At 39.1% G+C, this 16,947-nt stretch overlaps 1 protein-coding gene across 1 annotated transcript in view; it reads left to right on the top strand.

The window, feature by feature from the left end:
* The first annotated feature begins 210 nt into the window (after nt 1–210).
* The window catches only part of RBM39 (RNA binding motif protein 39), a 1,247,463-nt gene continuing 1,230,726 nt past the window's right edge, over nt 211–16,947 (top strand). Inside the window, exon 1 of the mRNA XM_044090163.1 lies at nt 211–556. The gene's annotated coding sequence lies outside the window, so the exon portion shown is untranslated. The remainder of the gene's footprint in view (nt 557–16,947) is intronic.

Below are 16,947 nucleotides of genomic sequence, written 5' to 3'. Positions count from 1 at the left end.
AAGAAAACGGGTTATTGTGTGTGGAAAGATGTAGTTAGCTTTTTTAATTATTGTGAATTTACTTATGAAGCCCCACATATTAAAGCAAGGGCTTTGAGTGAGTTTGCCCTAGTGAAACCGCACAACAGCAATACCCTATACAAATAAAAAGAGTTGCTTGATGAGAAGACAACGTTTCGATCTCCCCAACAACGAGAATCACTCGCTTATGGAGTAATGAATTATACAGTCTCGCGAGAAATTACTTTCACTGTGCTTTGCTGGAAACCCCGTTGTTTATAGTGCTTTGGACGCCATTTCCCTCATATTTTGGGATGTTTAAAATACACAGTACTTGGTGGTTGATAGGAATAATTATTTTTCTATGGATGTGTAAGTTTTGAGTTTGTGTCATTTGTCAAAGCCAGTAACACTGGCTCTTTTTCCTCAGATGGCATATATTCTGTTGTAAAAACAAAGGAAGTCAAACTAGTCTTTTGGCTAGTTTGGCCTAGCATACTGTGGAACTAAAAAGAAGACCAAAACGAAATAAAACGTTTGCAAATTGCTGTGCCAGGTAATAAATGTTACAACATTGTTTAGTTATGCATAATGTTAGGTCATATTGAAATAACATGTTTTACATAAAATTCAGTCGGGTAATGTGTTCACTATATAGTGGTGCAGTGACTCGTGAAGAGCAGGTTTGGCAGTAGTCTAGGTGAACGGGGTGCTGTATTTTGACTCACTTGTCCAGAACTGAAGCGATTTTAAGGATCTGTGTTTTCAGAAAAGGTGGTTCGAGAGCATGGGTGTTGTAAACCGCAACACCAGTACCAGTATAATCCAGCAGATGGTATAACTGCGATTGTAAGAGTGGACTATGCTGACAACGCTTTGTGTTCTTACTGCTTATTTTTATATTTATCTATTTTGATAGAACATTTTGTATGAAGTACATTTTTTGAATGCTTTTAGAGCTATTCATCGTATTGAAAACTGACTGTGTTAAAGATGGGTTGTTTGAACATTTAGCTGTTAATTCTGCTCAACAACCTAGTTATTAAAAGTGGAGTCTACCGTATATCTCCGAAGCAAACGGTTTAGGCACTGTGCATGCTGCTGGCTACAAAATGCTTTATATTGGTTGAGTCATTAAAAACAAATAAAGAATATAATTGTCCGAACATTCAAATTATGCAGATTAGGATGAGGCACGCATGTTTTAGCTTGCCCAGGTGTAGGTGGTGGTTTCCCAGACAGCCCAATGGGGGTTGTCATTCAAGACGCCAGCCACGTAGTAGTCAATAAATGTCAGATAAAGTAAGTTGGGTTACTCCCACGAGGGTGGTGGTCTTCTTTTAGGGGAGACCCGAGGTGGTGGTTGTACTGTTACGGAACTGTGCACGGGGCACTGGGGAATTTTAGCTTCTTTTGTGGTAATGGCCATGGAGTCTTTCACATATACTTAAGCTACCACCAGCTTACCAAAAACTACTTCCAAATACGAAGTAGCAGTTCTTTATTAAAAATTTAAAAATAATTACTGTATAATAGTTAAACACTTTGATCCATACACGTAATCAGAACTGTTGAATTAAAAATCGCAGAATATTTATAATACCAGTTGTAACAAGTCATCAATTCCTCAAATTGATAGTTATAGTTATCCTAAAAACAGTCAGCCTGCATGTAATGAGATAATCAGTAACAATAGTAAAGATACTAAAAATCATAATTTTAAGTGTCTTAATTTAAGAACTGTCTGGAAGCATTTCATTTTATCGTGGAATTCCATCAGCCACGGTAATAAGTTGCCATATTGGTTCTAATACTTTCATCTTTAATTTCAAAGTGTCTTCTCTCATGTCAGTATTAATAGAATCCAAGATTGAAAACTTAGAATGGTGATTTGCAAACTCAGTAATATGCCTAGCTAAGGCATTATGTGGGTTCTTTTTTTTTTTTTTTTTTTTTTTAACATCATGTAAATGGTTGGACGTTTTAATTTTTTTTCAGTTTATCCTATGTAAAACCCTGGGTATAGGAAACAAGCCACATAAACTACCCTTTTTATCTACACTTGTAATGGTCCTTTTATTGAACAAACCATTCACTCCTGTTGGTGATGATAATCTGGTCCCACTCCATAATAAATTTGCCCTGGATACTGTTGCCACTCAGATACCCTTTTTATTACTTCTGTGATGGCCTGCATCTGGGATTTACATTCTCATCCTTCTGTTATACAATCTTACCACCAGTTTAAGCAGATGAGCCCTTGGTTTATTCTCTCATCTGAAGGATGGCACATTCAGGAGTGTCTCACCCCCTTCTGTACTGCATCGTCAGTAATTTGAAAATTAATCCGGTCACCTAGAGTGTAAGTAGAACCTGCAGCCTCCTCCTGCTCCTTCAGAGCCACTGACACTGATTATACTCCAACTTGGTGAATTGTCTCCTCATCAGTCCTGTCACTGATTGTGAAACTCACATTCTGACACTAATCCTAAGCCTTGTCTGAGTAACATTGCTGTGGTTGCTGTATAAGTAGTTAGTACTAGCTTGCAACTTGTCACATGGTGTGTAATCCAGTGTGTCCTAATCTATTTGTTTGTTCTACATTTGTTTACCAGGAAAGTCTGGCGTTTTCAGCACAGGTCCAGGGAGAAATGCTGTTTACATTATGACAGTACATGAAACCTACAACAGTACACTATCAGTCCAAAACAGTTTAGAAAAGCTTACAAATTTTTCATAGATTCCCACACGAGCATTAGTACAGGGAACAGATGAAAATATTCACATTATTTATTATACATAACAGCAGTGTTAAGCTGAAAAAGTTAATACATAATTCTCTAAACATTGCTGTTTGTTTTGTATGGCAAGGAATTGAGTTTGACATTATTGGAAGACCTTATACCAGTTCAAATGTGCAACTGTTTTTTTTTTTTTTTTTTTTTAGGCTTAGCAAATTCAGTCCTTAACCTTGTTCTGATCTTGTATCTCACCCACCTAACTGTTGTGGTGGTGTTAAAGCTTGGTGGCTTTTGAGTTGCTTGCGTCTACTATACATTTAATGTTGGACACTCCCCCAGTCGCATTACATCAGCTCATTTTACTGAGTACAGTGAGATCAGTTGTGAAGCCCCACCCCTTTAGCGTTTTAACCTTGAATTATCTTCTGTCGCCTTACTTTCTACTTAAATGAAGTAGGAAGAGGGTCCGTTCTTTTCTTGTGCCTAGGTGTTCAACAGCATTTAGTTTGCAGCATTTGTTACTGCTTGTCAGTGGCCTTGTACTTTATTTGAGCTGATTTTTTACTGTTTGTGATTATGAGCTAATTTGTCATATTTGCACTGTTTTAAAGCAACTTACTGATTAGCTGCATTTTTCATACTGTGAGTTCTGTTTTTGTCTGCAAGTGGTTAATATGTGCTTTTTGTGAGTTTTACTGTGTACTTAACCCTTAAATTGAGTAGCATAGTCTGGTACAGGTTTGCTGCACCCAGACCTGCAGCTGCACTGTTTTTAACCCTTTGTGAGGTATTCCAGCTGCAAATTTTACCTTGGTAGCACTTGTGTGATCACCTAGTAGTACTCTTCTTAGACTTCACCTTTTAACCTCTTGGCTGTCTGGCCTCTCTCCCTCAGGTTCTGACAAATATGGTTGGACAATTTCCTACGCTTTCTACTGCCAGTCTGGTTGATGTGGACATCCTGAGACAGTGTAGCAACTGCCTCATGTACACGGAAAACGCTGTACTACTACCACCTAGGAGCACAATTTGTGAGGCATGCAATTACATTAAGAACCTAGAGTAAATGCTCCCCCCTCGTAAGCCAATATATCCGGTACTGAAAAGGTTGTCAACACAAACACCACCCACACCTACACAACACACGCCCACGTATGCCGAGGTCCTCAACAGAAACATACCTAAACAAGAGTCCTCCGAGGCAAAAACACACACGAGCTGCACTGCTCAACACAGTGTGCACAGTCCACACACCTGTGTCTCACAGCCACTGTGGCCTAAACATAAACCCAACATGTTAGTCATAGGAGACTCCATTGTGAGAGAGAGAGATGTGCCCCTCACCAGGCTGGATAAGGAGAATGTAACAGTTTCTCAGGTGCCAGAATCTGTTGTATCACCCATGCACTCAAGTTTCTTGACAGGTACTGTTATGACCCTCTCCTAGTCCATGTTAGCATGAATGACTTGAGACATATCTCCCTGGACAAAATGGAGAGAGAGATGATGAAGCTTGCTGAATGTGTCCCAGGCAGGTATGTTCCTAACCTTAAGCAGCATTCTACCATCACCTAGAGTGATGCCTCAATACAAACGGAAAATGATTGACTTTAACAATTGCCTTTAATTCTGGTGGTCATTCCAAGAGGATCTGGTACCTGACAGCCTGGGAAGACATGATTGACAAACCACGATGTGCTTTGCCAGGTATGGGCTGCATCTGTCTCCCCTGGGCTTCAGGCACCTGGAAAAGACTCTTGCCTCCCCCATAGTGCCTTTTTTAGGCAATGCCATGAAGTAAAAACTACCAACTTGAAAATTTCATCAAAATGCAAATTAAAGGTCATGCTGCTAAATGCTAGGAATCTAAACATGAAACTGCACTCCTTGCAAGGATTTTTAGCCCTGGAAGATGCTATTTGTGAAGTCCCCAGAAACCTGGTTCGAAGCAGCAAAGAGCACCCCAGCCTTACCAGGTTACTCCTCCTATCATACATTCAGACCCTGAACTGTGGGCTACAGAGCAAAAGGAGGTAGAGTTGCAATGTATATAAAAGACATGCACCCCTCCAGACTGGTCAAACAGTATGACGCTGCACAGGAGACACTCCAGGTGCAGTTAACCATTGACAAAGACCCCTTTTCAAATCATAACTAGCTACAAGCCCCTAACTTTGAGTCAAGATGCCCACTCCCACCTATCCGGACCTCTTTGAATCTATCAATATTCAACCCTTGACCCTGATCCTTGGCAATCCAACCAGAGATTGGAAGAACTACCCATGCCCAAACACAAATGCCCAGAGATTCCTTGATTTCATCAATGCAAATGCCTTGGACTCGCTGGTTGACACCCCCACAAGAGCTACAAAATATCTTGGACTTGGTATTAACCAACATGAGTAACCTACTTCAGCATCCCTACAGTGTCATCCTCCCTGGTAAGATTCGACCACAGAGCCGTCTCTTTCAAAGTCACCATCTCCCCCAAACCTGTAGCTAGGGTAAAAAAAAAATTCTCCAAAGCTGATTACAGCCTCCTGAGGGAAGGTGTAAACAGCTTCACAGCTACCCCCTTCATAGGAACTGGCGCATATGTCCAAACCTACACCAAAGTATTACACGAGCATTTGTATAGCTGCATGGAAGCAAGAAACCTGACGGGACAAAACCAGTCTGGTGGACATCCTGCAATAAATAAAATCTGTAATAAAAGGAAAAAATTGCTATGCATGACCAAGAAGGAGCAGGTGCCTAATTGGAAGCACTCTCTGTCTAGTTTGAACAAGCAAATAAGAGCAGTAGTGAAATCCTGCAAAGCGAACTTCAAGTCCACGCTGGCCACATCTAGTAAAGACAATCACAAGGCTTTTTTCACATATGCCTGCAGTCTCAAGGGAAGCACCCAGATCTGCTCAGAACTGGTGGTCAAGGACAACTGCATATACAAATGCTGTAGATATTGCCAACCTGCTGGTAGACAGGTTCAGTGAAAACTTCACCCCTATGCCCCCCCATCAGTAAATCGGGTCATCCCCAGCATCTGCCCCCCTCCCCTTCTCTCTAGGGAGCAAGTCATCACTGCCCTCTCAAAGGCAAAAAATACAGGCTGCATCATACACAAACTTGTAGCACTATTAGGCATCCAATTCAACCAAAGCCTGAGTATCGACTTCGTCCCAGCAGAGTGGAGGGCTGCCACTGCCATTCCTTTGCACAAAGGTGGCGCATCCATCGATCCAGGAAATTCTAGAACCATCAGACTAACTAGCCTGGTCTGCAAGGCCATGGAGTGGATTATCATGGACCTCATTAACAAAGACATTGACAATTTCCAAACACTATATCTCATACAGTTTGATTTTATCAAGGGGAGGTCATGCCTGTTGAATTTAGTCAACTTCTTTGAGACCGTCACCAAAGCTATAGACGAGGGGAGGACTATGCACCCCACCTACCTTGACCTGGCCAAAAGCCTTTTGTACTATTCCCCACTTGAGTATAATAAACTCTCTCAACTAGGCATTAGTCCATATGGGTAACAAACTGGCTCACTTATAGAACCCACCTAGTCAAAATAGGGGAAGGCACTTCAAGCAGTCAACCCGTAATGAGCGTTGTATCCTAGGGATCGGTCTTGGGACCTTTGTTGTTTGGGATATATTTTTCTGAAGTGCAGGCCAAAACCAGTTTGCATATGACTGCAAGCTGGGTTCTTTCATCAATTCTCCTAGCGATGTGGACATCCTCTAAGATGGTCTCACCCAAACAAATGACTGGTGCCAGAAACATGGCCTTAAACTGAATGCCAAAAAATGCATCATCCCCTTTGGTGTGAGTGACGTCCCTACAAATTATCCCATTAATAACAAGAGTCCTAAGCACGCAATTAGTCGTGAGGGACTTGGGCACCCAGGTTGATAGAAAATTGATTTGACCACCATGTTGCCTCCATTGTATGGAAAGCTTTCTACATGGCCCACCTCATTAGTAAGGGTATCTCATCCAGGGACAAGGTGGTCATAGCATCCCTGTAGTCTTCACTTAAAGCACATGCAGCAGCTGGAGAGGCCACAGAGGTTCCTCACCAGGAGAATCCAGGCCCTCAAACATCTGCCCTACACAGATAGGTTAAATGCCCTGTCCCCTTTACTCAGTCTCCTACAGACTCTTCAGAGGTGACCTCTTTCAAACAGAGCTATCTCAGACCCCGCCTTGATGGGACTGCTGCATATCTGCAAGTCAGGCTCCACTTGAGTAACCCGCACGTGCGACCTCAACCTTGTCTGAGACATCAATAGGACTTGTTGGCAGGACAGGTGTCCCAGACACTCCCTGTTCTGTAGAATAGACACGCGCTCCACATCAAGCAGAGTACCTCATTAACCCTTTTTAAGCACAACCTGGATAACTGGATGGGGAACAAAGTATACCCCTGGGATTTCATCTGTGTCTTTGCTGGACAGGGGCATCTGGTGCTTACTTGTCGGAACATGAGCTAAATTGGTTAAGCTTGTAAGGGCTTTTGGGCCAATAGCCTAGTAACTTCCTATGATGTACTTAAGATTCAAGATGTAGAGGAGTTGTGTAGCTAGTGGGGCTGAAGGCATTGACTTTGTTCAGAGCATGTATATTTCCAAGACTTGGTGAGAGAGGATTTTAGTTGATTTTTGAAGCTGTCTGAATCCTTATTTTGAGTGGGAGGGAGTTCCACATTTTTGCCATATCTCAGTTGATTCCTTTTACTCCTGTGCTATGTCTACTAATCTGCATGTTTATGGACAATTGGCTCCCATTGGCTACAGAGACAGCTTTTCTGTTATATACTTGATTTTAAATGTTCTAATGAATGGTGCTGTCTAGTTAGCAACATATTGAATTTAGGGGAAATACTGTAATTCCCTCATGAAGATTTCTTTCTTGGCATACCTGTATTTCTATTGAAGTTGCAGAATGTGCTATCTTAAAAATTGCACCAGCAAATATGGTTGGGTGGTGTGAGTGGAGTAGGATGACTCTGGGAATGGGCACACTCTGGAGGAGACTGGGAACCTTCGTGTCATCTTGGGCAGAAAAAAAATGGGAAGGCAGTGTGTTGTTACTGTATAATCACATGAGTGAAGGCCCTCAACTTTTAAGATCTCTCACTTGCTTTATTCTTATGATGAGTGCCAATAGTTTGACATTCTGAGGAGTCTGGAAGCACATACAGTGGAGGGTAACATCTTGGATACTTGGAAATAAGCATTTTGGATGACCAGGGAAGGTTGTTTGAGTTGGGGGGTGGGGTGCAATAAAATTTGCCCCAACAAGTTGGAAATTGTTGCTGCCTAATTTTAAGTGTAATGAGGTACTACAGTTTTGAGTCCTATTCAAAAAGCACTTGGCTTAAACTTGTTAATCATAAGATATACAAGGCAATGTTAATCATAAGATATACAAGGCAATGTTAATCATAAGATATACAAGGCAAGTTTGAACAGTGGCCAGCCATTCAAGCCTTGCCAGCACCACCGCTCAGGTTCTACTATCTTTTAAAGGATGGATTGCCTGTAAAGCCAGGGCAATTTTAAGAGTACCCATCCTGCTGTCCAACCTGTGATTAAAAGATGACAAGGAATCACACTGCTTTAATATGCAGGGGAAATTTGTTCCTGAGTAAGGATAGGTGATCTTTCCACTTAGTTGAGTAGATGATGCAGTGACCATGCTTAATTGCTGCTTATTGATGGGTACATTGCTAATTACATCTTTGATATAAAACTTTGGTACTTGTGTAGTATACCAACTAGATTTGGAGAAGTGGCTTGTTTCCAAGCCTTTCTCCTGCCGAAATATGTTGTCCAACTTACTTGGGAGGTGTGTGTCAGTGAAGTGTTTCATTAGACAAAGGCAAAAACAACATGCTACAGATGCCTACAACCAGAGATAAATTGTGCTATACTGCCGTTATAACTATAGTTGATGCCATGACATGTGCATTAACGTACATTTTCTGAAGAATATGAACTTTGAAAGTGAAAGATGCATCATTACTATTGTGCCTAATGTCCTCAATTTTTTAGCAAAGAAATGTTCCTTTTACGTGTAACACCCTACAAAGATAATAGCAAAACCAGAATTCTGCATGCTTGAGAGGTTTATTTAGTATGACAGATTTCAAGGCCAAGTGCCTTGCTTGGCAAATTCCCCTTGAAAACACCTCATTTGCTTTACTTATTAAATTGGTCACATTTCCACTTAATTTTTCGTAAAGGATGATTCAGTTTTCTGTATAGAAAGGTAAAATTGCACCTAGGTGATACAATGCACTTCAAAAGTGGTTGCTTCAAACAGCTGCCATCGCTGAGCAGTTAAATGTTTGTGGTTTTCCAGCAGTCACAGTTCCCTCACTGGCCAGCAAGTACCTTGAAGAAATCAAAACTAAATTTGTCTGTCTTTCTCTTATTTCTGCAAGAAAGAACTGTAATGAATCACATTTTCCAAACTAATGTTCATAAATTTCATGTGAATATATGAAGACTGACTTCCTTGGAATCTGGTTGCGAAAATACGCAAGTACCAACATTTTTTCCTTTCCACTTCATTCACTCATCACATGGAATTTAAACTACATGTAGTTGCATGCATTTGTGAGTTTGAGGCATCCTGTTAGTCCTCACTCATCCTTGATCCTTGCCAGTCTCTGGAGCCAGTTGTGACTTCTGGTCAATCTCTGCAGAGGCTTCTGTTGTTGCAGTGGTGCTAGCACTCTTATGTGGGTGTTTGGTTCTGGTCCCAAATGAGAGCTAATGTTTTCCTTCTCACTTAAGTGATTCTAGCAATTTCTGAGCAGAGGGCCTCCATGGTTGTGAGTTTTAAATAATCTTCTGGTGAAGCATTTACCATGGGAAGCTTTGCTGGGCTTGAAGAGCTCTTGATTTGGTGCTCTTCCTTTAGATGCTGATGTGCATATTTTATACAGATTACTGCATACAGTGAGTCATGGTTTGGGGCGTTCGACCTCTGTTGCCTCAGACCTTCCTGTACATGTTACCTACTGTCAGTACTGACTGCTGTTTCTGTTGAAATTACATGAGTAAGAAAGGCGATTAGAAAACACCTTGTTAGTCTGTCATGCTTTGTCCTATGTCAGCTCCAGCAGGAGGCAATTCACAAATAAAACTTGGTAATAGTTTCATTGCATACTGACTGGGGCTGGAATAAATTTTGAATATTGAGTATCTTTAATTCTCCACTGCTGCAGTGTTGACAGTTGTTTGTTTCTCTGCTTTTGGTTTGAGTTGTGATTAAAAATTTATTTTGGGCCAGCTCACCTGAGTTAACAGATTTATACCAATCACAGATTTAATTATGACGTTTTAGATTGTAATATCTGTGCTTGTTTTTAGTGGTATGTCATCTGCCACTTGAATGTATTGCTGATCTGCCTAGAGTCTTTTTAAGATTAAGAGCTCTCATTTGTAGGGTACAATTGTTTGGAGAAGCGCGATAGCATGTTTTGGCATTAGTTGTACATCGCTTGCACCTAAAATCAGTTGAGACGTGTGCATCTTGTAATGCCAGAATTAGATGTTTGAAAGCAACCTTGTTTTTATGGGTGGAGTTAGGCTATGGCCTTCCTATAATGTACTACTTATAGCTGGTATCCAAGGTGCTAGAGTTCTTTGGAATTTCAAAAATAGTGTTCTGTAGTGCTTTTGTCTTTGCAGAGATGCTGACTTTGTAATTACTGTCAGTGCAGAGAGGTGCTTGAATTCTTAGTTAAGCAATTCTGTGTTATGAAGTGTTCCATAGTGGTGCTGTTCTTTAGGCCTTCTAATTTGTTTTTAAACAAGAGACATCTTAATTATCAGTTATGACATAGGCAATTTTACATTTTATATAAATGAAAAACAAATCTTATTGGCATGGTCTGTTTCAAGCATCATATATCACAAACGAAATTAACATAATTTTAGTTGCAAACATTATACATAGTCTATCCAGTCATTGTCAGACATTACATAGCTCATTTACAAGTATCAATGGAGTATTGTCTTAACTTATTCCAGAGATTAACGTGTAATAAAAAGAAAAATGGTCAAATTGGAGCTTTATCAGGGGAACCAATCTATCAGATTCTAGACCCACAACCATCCATCCTTTATCGCAAAGGAAGAAATAGAAGCTGGGTAGAAAATGTTAAAGGAATTGGTATATCCACAGTTTTATGGGAAGGAACCTTTCCCTGCAACCCCCGCAGGCTGCAGATGCTGTGCATTTGAGTCAGGAACTTTTTTTTTTTAATGTCCAAACTCAGAAATGTCTGCAATGGCAGATTCAACTTAAAGATTATTGGTAACTCTGACTCAATTGCGCGTGTGTAATATATAATACACACAGACATTTGTGTTTGCGCATAAAGTTAACATACTTTTTTTTTTTTTTTGCTTTTGGTTTGGCTTGACTCTGTCCTCTTGTATGGCCCATCTCTGACCCTTATTTCCCTTCCCCTATGTGCTCTGAGACTGGTAATTATCGCACACACACGGGTGTCTTCACACTTGTTTCTTTTAGCTTGTCTTGGTATCCCCCCCAGTGTAATTGTCCCTCTCCTCTCTCTAAGTACTTCCAATACTCAAACTTAATGGTCGCCAAGTTATAAATACACCTGTGCCCTTATCAGCATAATTTGTTTTGAGTTTAACCACCGTACTTCCCTCCAGCATCACAGTATTTAACACAGAAGTGAATCCCACTGCCATCTTGTTTATTTCCTATATCAATATAAGTACAGGACTAAAGGTTTACATTTGTCACTGTACACCTCAGACTGACTAACAAATACATAGTGGTTTTGTACTTTAGAGTATACAGCACCAATTAAAATAAAAACTACAAACTTAACTATGTACCAGTGTTCAGTTGACTGTCCCTGAATGTGATCTGTTTGTGCTCTTGCCTTATTGCCTTCATTGTAATATACTTTTATTTTTTTTATGTATTTATTTTTTTTATGGTTAATTTGAAATGTTTGTATTCCTTGTCACTAAAATGTATAACTTGGATCTGATGAAGTTGGTAGTGAAAGCACTCCTCTTTTTTACTTAAACTGTGGGTTAAACAAGCAATACCAGCTTGAATCCTGTTTTCTTGTTTTTTAATAAAAATGCGAGGTCATCTTTACCACTGATCTTGTATTAGTATTTGACAGTTTTGTTGGAGCACATTGTTGTTCTTCTTTCAGCTTTTCCCGGTTAGGGGTCGCCACAGTGGAACTCTGGTCCGCTAATGATTGGCAGTAGATTTTTATGGTGCCGAGGTGCCAGCTCGATGCCCAACCTTCAACGAAGGCACACCCTACACATGTCTTTCGAACGCCACTTGACTGCGGGTAGGACATGCACACAGAAGGCACTCCAGCAGAGAATCGAATGGGAGAGCCTCTTGCTGTCAGGCGGCAACGCTACTGCTGCACCACCCCGGCTTGGAACAAGTCATATGCTTTAATCGTTCCTGTACAACTGCTTTTCCCTATTTTTTTTTTTTTTGGTTTGTCCTTCCTTAAGGAAAGTGTTTACTACGCTCGAGGCTGGAAAGCTACATTGCATTTCCTCAGTATTAGGTTTTGCTTACAGTACATTAGTATCCCCATTACAGTTAAATAACTGAAAACTTTACAGCTTGCAAATTAATTTGTGCGCTATAAAAATACTTTCCAACTTTCTCCCTCCTCTTCCCATCTCTTAGCTATTTTTCCACAACATTAATGACATGAAGTAGGCATATGCATGAGTCCCCAACAAGTTTAACCAAGTTGTAGTCCAATATTTCCAGACTTTCTTGCTGTCTGTGTCTCCGAAAATGATTCTGTTCCTCCCAGGGAAAAATATTCTGAAGATTGCTGGTTCATCAGTTTGAATCTCATGCCTGCTTTTCAATATTCATTCCTTGAATAGTGGAATAAATTTACTCCTCTTCTGTCTGGTATACAGTCCGTAATCATTCTCCACAAACACTGTTGCTGTCTCCCAGTTTTAGTACTTTGTTCTCCTGCCACAAATTTGTCAATCAATTTCTCCAGCTGGTAGGGTTGCATCTTTACTATTTTGTGTTACTTTCTCTTAGGCACACAGTGTGCTCTTTCAGTTCTTGCTGTGGAATACCTGTCCATTTAGTTAGTTGGGCTTTCATAAAATTAATGCAGTCTTCTCTGGTACAGTAGAAAATCTCAAGTTTTCTCTTCATGCTGTGTACTCTGTTTTTTGAAACATCTTTATTTGAGCAGTCTCTTATTCAGCCAGCCTTTTCTTCATTTCGACCTCTGATTTTTGCAGTATTATCACTTCAACCGAGTATCTGTTTAGTTTTTCATTTTTCCAGCCTTTTATTATTTGAGTTGATATCAGTCCTGTTTATTTTAATCCTGTCTGTGTGCAGTTCTTATACTTTCTCTAGGGAACTGGAAGTCATGTCTGGAGCTTGCACTGCTTTTTTGTTGAACAGCTGTAGTACTCTTCCTAGTCGGTGTGTGTGTGTTTTTTTCACCTTTTGAAGCTGCTTTTCTTTCAGGTCCTTTGTATTTTTTTCTTTGCATCCAGGCCATGCACTTCATTGCCAGTTGCTAAAATTTACCCAGTTATACAAGTCCATTTCATTTTCCGCTGAGTTAGTTTTCACACCCGAGAGCCAGAATTAAGCAGCTACTCCAATACACAGCCATCGTGGAAGTCCTGTTTGATGTTTTATCTTGATGCATACCAGTGTAAGTAGGTGTATGTATAAGTTGCTGAACTTGTGTTTAACTGCCTTAGTGAAAACTGTTTAAGGTTGGGCAGTAATTGGGAAGGAATAAATTCCAGTGATCTTTGAACCTTGGTAGAGAGAGCCTGGAATCTGGTAGTTCTGGTGATGTGATGGACTGTCTTGATTTTGGTTGAATCAGTAATTGTGATGGAGTAATTTGTAGATAAGACATCGGGTTTTGCGTAGTTTGAAGGCTTATGTGAAGGAGTTTTGATTTTTCATGGTCTTGGGTCAATCTGAGGAGCTTAAAGCTTGGCTTATATTTCTGTGGAAGTTTTTAGTTGTAAAGTAACCCAGAGGTGGACAAAACAAGGCTGTGTTGGGGTACATAAGGGACATGGATGCCAAGCTGGAGGAATTTCCATCCAGTAGTGTCTCTGTGTCTCTCTCCATGAAACGTCTTTAAATTATCACTTATGACGTAAGCAATCGTACATATACTTAAATGAAAACAAACCACATTGACAGTCTTGGTTGCAAGCATTATACTTAAAACAATCCAACATTACATAGAGCATTTAAACCTCATTCTTCCCCTGGAATTCTTACAAATCCCATTTTTTCTATGTAAGTTGCTCTTAACCTTTTCTAAAGATCCCAATTCTAGTTTTTATCTCTTACTATAGTCACTTCTTTTAGTACAGTTGGTTTAGACTTGGATTTCCATTTTCTAGTAATTGTGTTTTTGGCAGCCACCATAATTTTAGACTCAGCAAGGCCTTACTGTCTAGGCAATTCCCATTTTGTATCGTACCTCAGAAAAATCTTTTCCTAGATAGACCAGTTTGCTCACCCAGCATCTCTGGTAGAGTAAGTCTGCAGGTTGTCATTCAAGTTTGACAACTCCTTACACTCCCAGAAAATAATATATATATAAATATATATATATATATATATATATATATATATATATATATATATATGTGTGTGTGTATATATATATATATATATATATGTGTGTGTGTATATATATATATATATATATATATATATATATATATATATATATATATATATATATATATATATATATATACACACACACAGCCATTATTTTTTTCATGAATCCTATCTAGCTGTCTTCCAATTCTTTCTAACCTCCTGTGCTTCTTGGTTATCATGCAGTGTTCTATATGCTCTACTAGTTATTCCTTTTTTTAACTGTTTTCTGTTTTAGTCTACTAAACTCTAACAGTCCTGGTCTTTTGTTTAGGACCCCAGTATTTTTTTTCCTTTGCCTACACTTCATCAGTCTTTTGCTAGAGAAGGCAGGCTCTAATCTGCAGTCCAAATAAATTCTTAGCGTCTTCCCATTCTGTTACCTTTCCTCCTTTAGTTATTTGCTCCCAGTACCTTGATTCATTTGCCAGTTTTCTCTAGTAAATTCCAGCCCTCCTCTTGCCTATTGTCTGTATCCCTAATTGCAGTAATACCCTATAAGCAGAGTCTCTCTTCTGTATTCCCATGTTTGCTTAGTTCTTAAGATACTTTCTGCTACTTTAAGAATATAATATTCTGTATCATTGTACTCTCCTTAAAGATCTGCATCCAAATCCCAATTTCTCCTTGTCCGAGTCATCCATTTTCACTGAATTATAGTTTCTGCTTATGCTGTGTATAGTAGCCTTAACTGTACAACTCTGAAGTACCCCTTCAAATCAGTTAATTCCAAACTGCCTTGTTCAGTTGGAAGAATCATCTTGACTCTTGCTATCTTTCCCTCCCAGATAAATAATCCTTCAGCTTTTTTTTTTTTAAATTGTTTATCAACAACCTCTCCTCTGGTTGATTTAAAAATATAAAACCAAACACAACTAAACACCAAAAGCAACCGGGAAAATAAAGAAAAACGATCCGAATTCACCCCGCAACATTTCTTTATTGTTCCAATCAGTACTAAGCGCTTTCATCTCATCATAGGAGACTTCATCAGAACTCAAAATATACCACCACTCAACCAATTTAAATATCCCATTCAAATTGACATCTTGCATTAATAGACTGTCAGAGTAAGCATGAATCAAGTTTGCACATGAAGTTAAACCAACATAGTATGTAACACGTTTTTAGTAAAACCTTAATAAAAACTTTTCCAAAACAATTTTAAAAAAAATATATATATGCACTTAATGTGCTGTATATAAATAAAAAAAATGTATGTTTAAAAAAAACTTCCACACACACTTAAGTATTAGTAGCTCTTTCATTTAAGCATAGGGGAAATAGAAATAACATCATTTAACCCCGAGGGGAACATTGCAGCTAATCTAACCTGCCATTCTGTCTTTTTTCTTCAAAATATTTTTCCAGTCACCTCCCCTGTGGTTTTCTTTAACTCTAATATTCCAAATTAAAATTTTCTAAAATCAACGCAATCTAATGAATGTTTATACCGAATGTTACTTTGCTGCTTATTTTTTATATCCTTGAAGTGTTCATAAATTCTACTTTTTCCATGTTTAATCGATAATCCTGCCTCAAAAAATTTTCAGTGTGAAAGAAAACAGTTAATGTGACATTTTCAAGTCAGTATTGGTAAAATGTACACATCTGGAAGCAACTAGTATTATCGCAAAAATCTGGTTGCGATAATACGCAAGTACCCATCTAAAAAGTACTCCTGTAAACAAGAATCTATTCTGGAATAGGAGATATTGATTTGATTTTTAGATACTCCCACATACGTGGTCTCCTCAAATAATTCCTGCATCTAATTTATATAATCGGAAACTTTGCATAATACCACCCCTCCCCCTTTATCCGGGGTCATTATGCGCAAAGAATCATACCTCCTTAATTGCATTAACAAGTCATACTCACCCCTAGTTTAATTCCAAGGCACCTTATGATTGTCCATATGAATCTTGTATAGATCCTCCAAAACTAGCTTTTCATAGATACATAGGTTCATTGATTAGTACTAGGCTAATTGCCCTTGTGGGCCATTTTAAGCCTAGCCAGTTAACCCATCCGAGAATCAAACCCAGCATCTTGTCTGCAAGGTAAACACCTTAACCATTATTCCAACTTCCCACCCTCAAAAGTGTCCACTAAGGAATGCAGTGGAGAGTTAAAAGTACTTTCTTTCTTTGGAACAGAAATCTGTGCAGTAACTTTTGTAACTATCTAAATCTCCATAAATTGTCAAGATTCGGTTTCCTAGTGTAGAACTTTGAAGCCATAATATCAGCTAAATCCCCTTTCCTTTGTAGAATGAATTTTACACCCTTAGAAAACAGATTAAAATAATCTTAAGTAATTAATCTGTCAGTGTAGTTGTAAATAGTTAATCCATTCCAAGAATTAATTTACATTGTGGTCTGAAACATCTAATTCCTGTACTTGTTCCCATTCTGAAAATGATTCCTCCTCTGGGGTTGTGGATAATAACTCCTGTTATATTGCCCTCTGTCTGTAT

The sequence above is a fragment of the Protopterus annectens genome, chromosome 12.part0 (assembly GCF_019279795.1).
Source record: "Protopterus annectens isolate FY-2018-M chromosome 12.part0, PAN1.0, whole genome shotgun sequence".
NCBI classification, from domain to species: domain Eukaryota; kingdom Metazoa; phylum Chordata; order Ceratodontiformes; family Protopteridae; genus Protopterus; species Protopterus annectens.
This window is presented reverse-complemented; position numbering and strand designations above follow the sequence as displayed.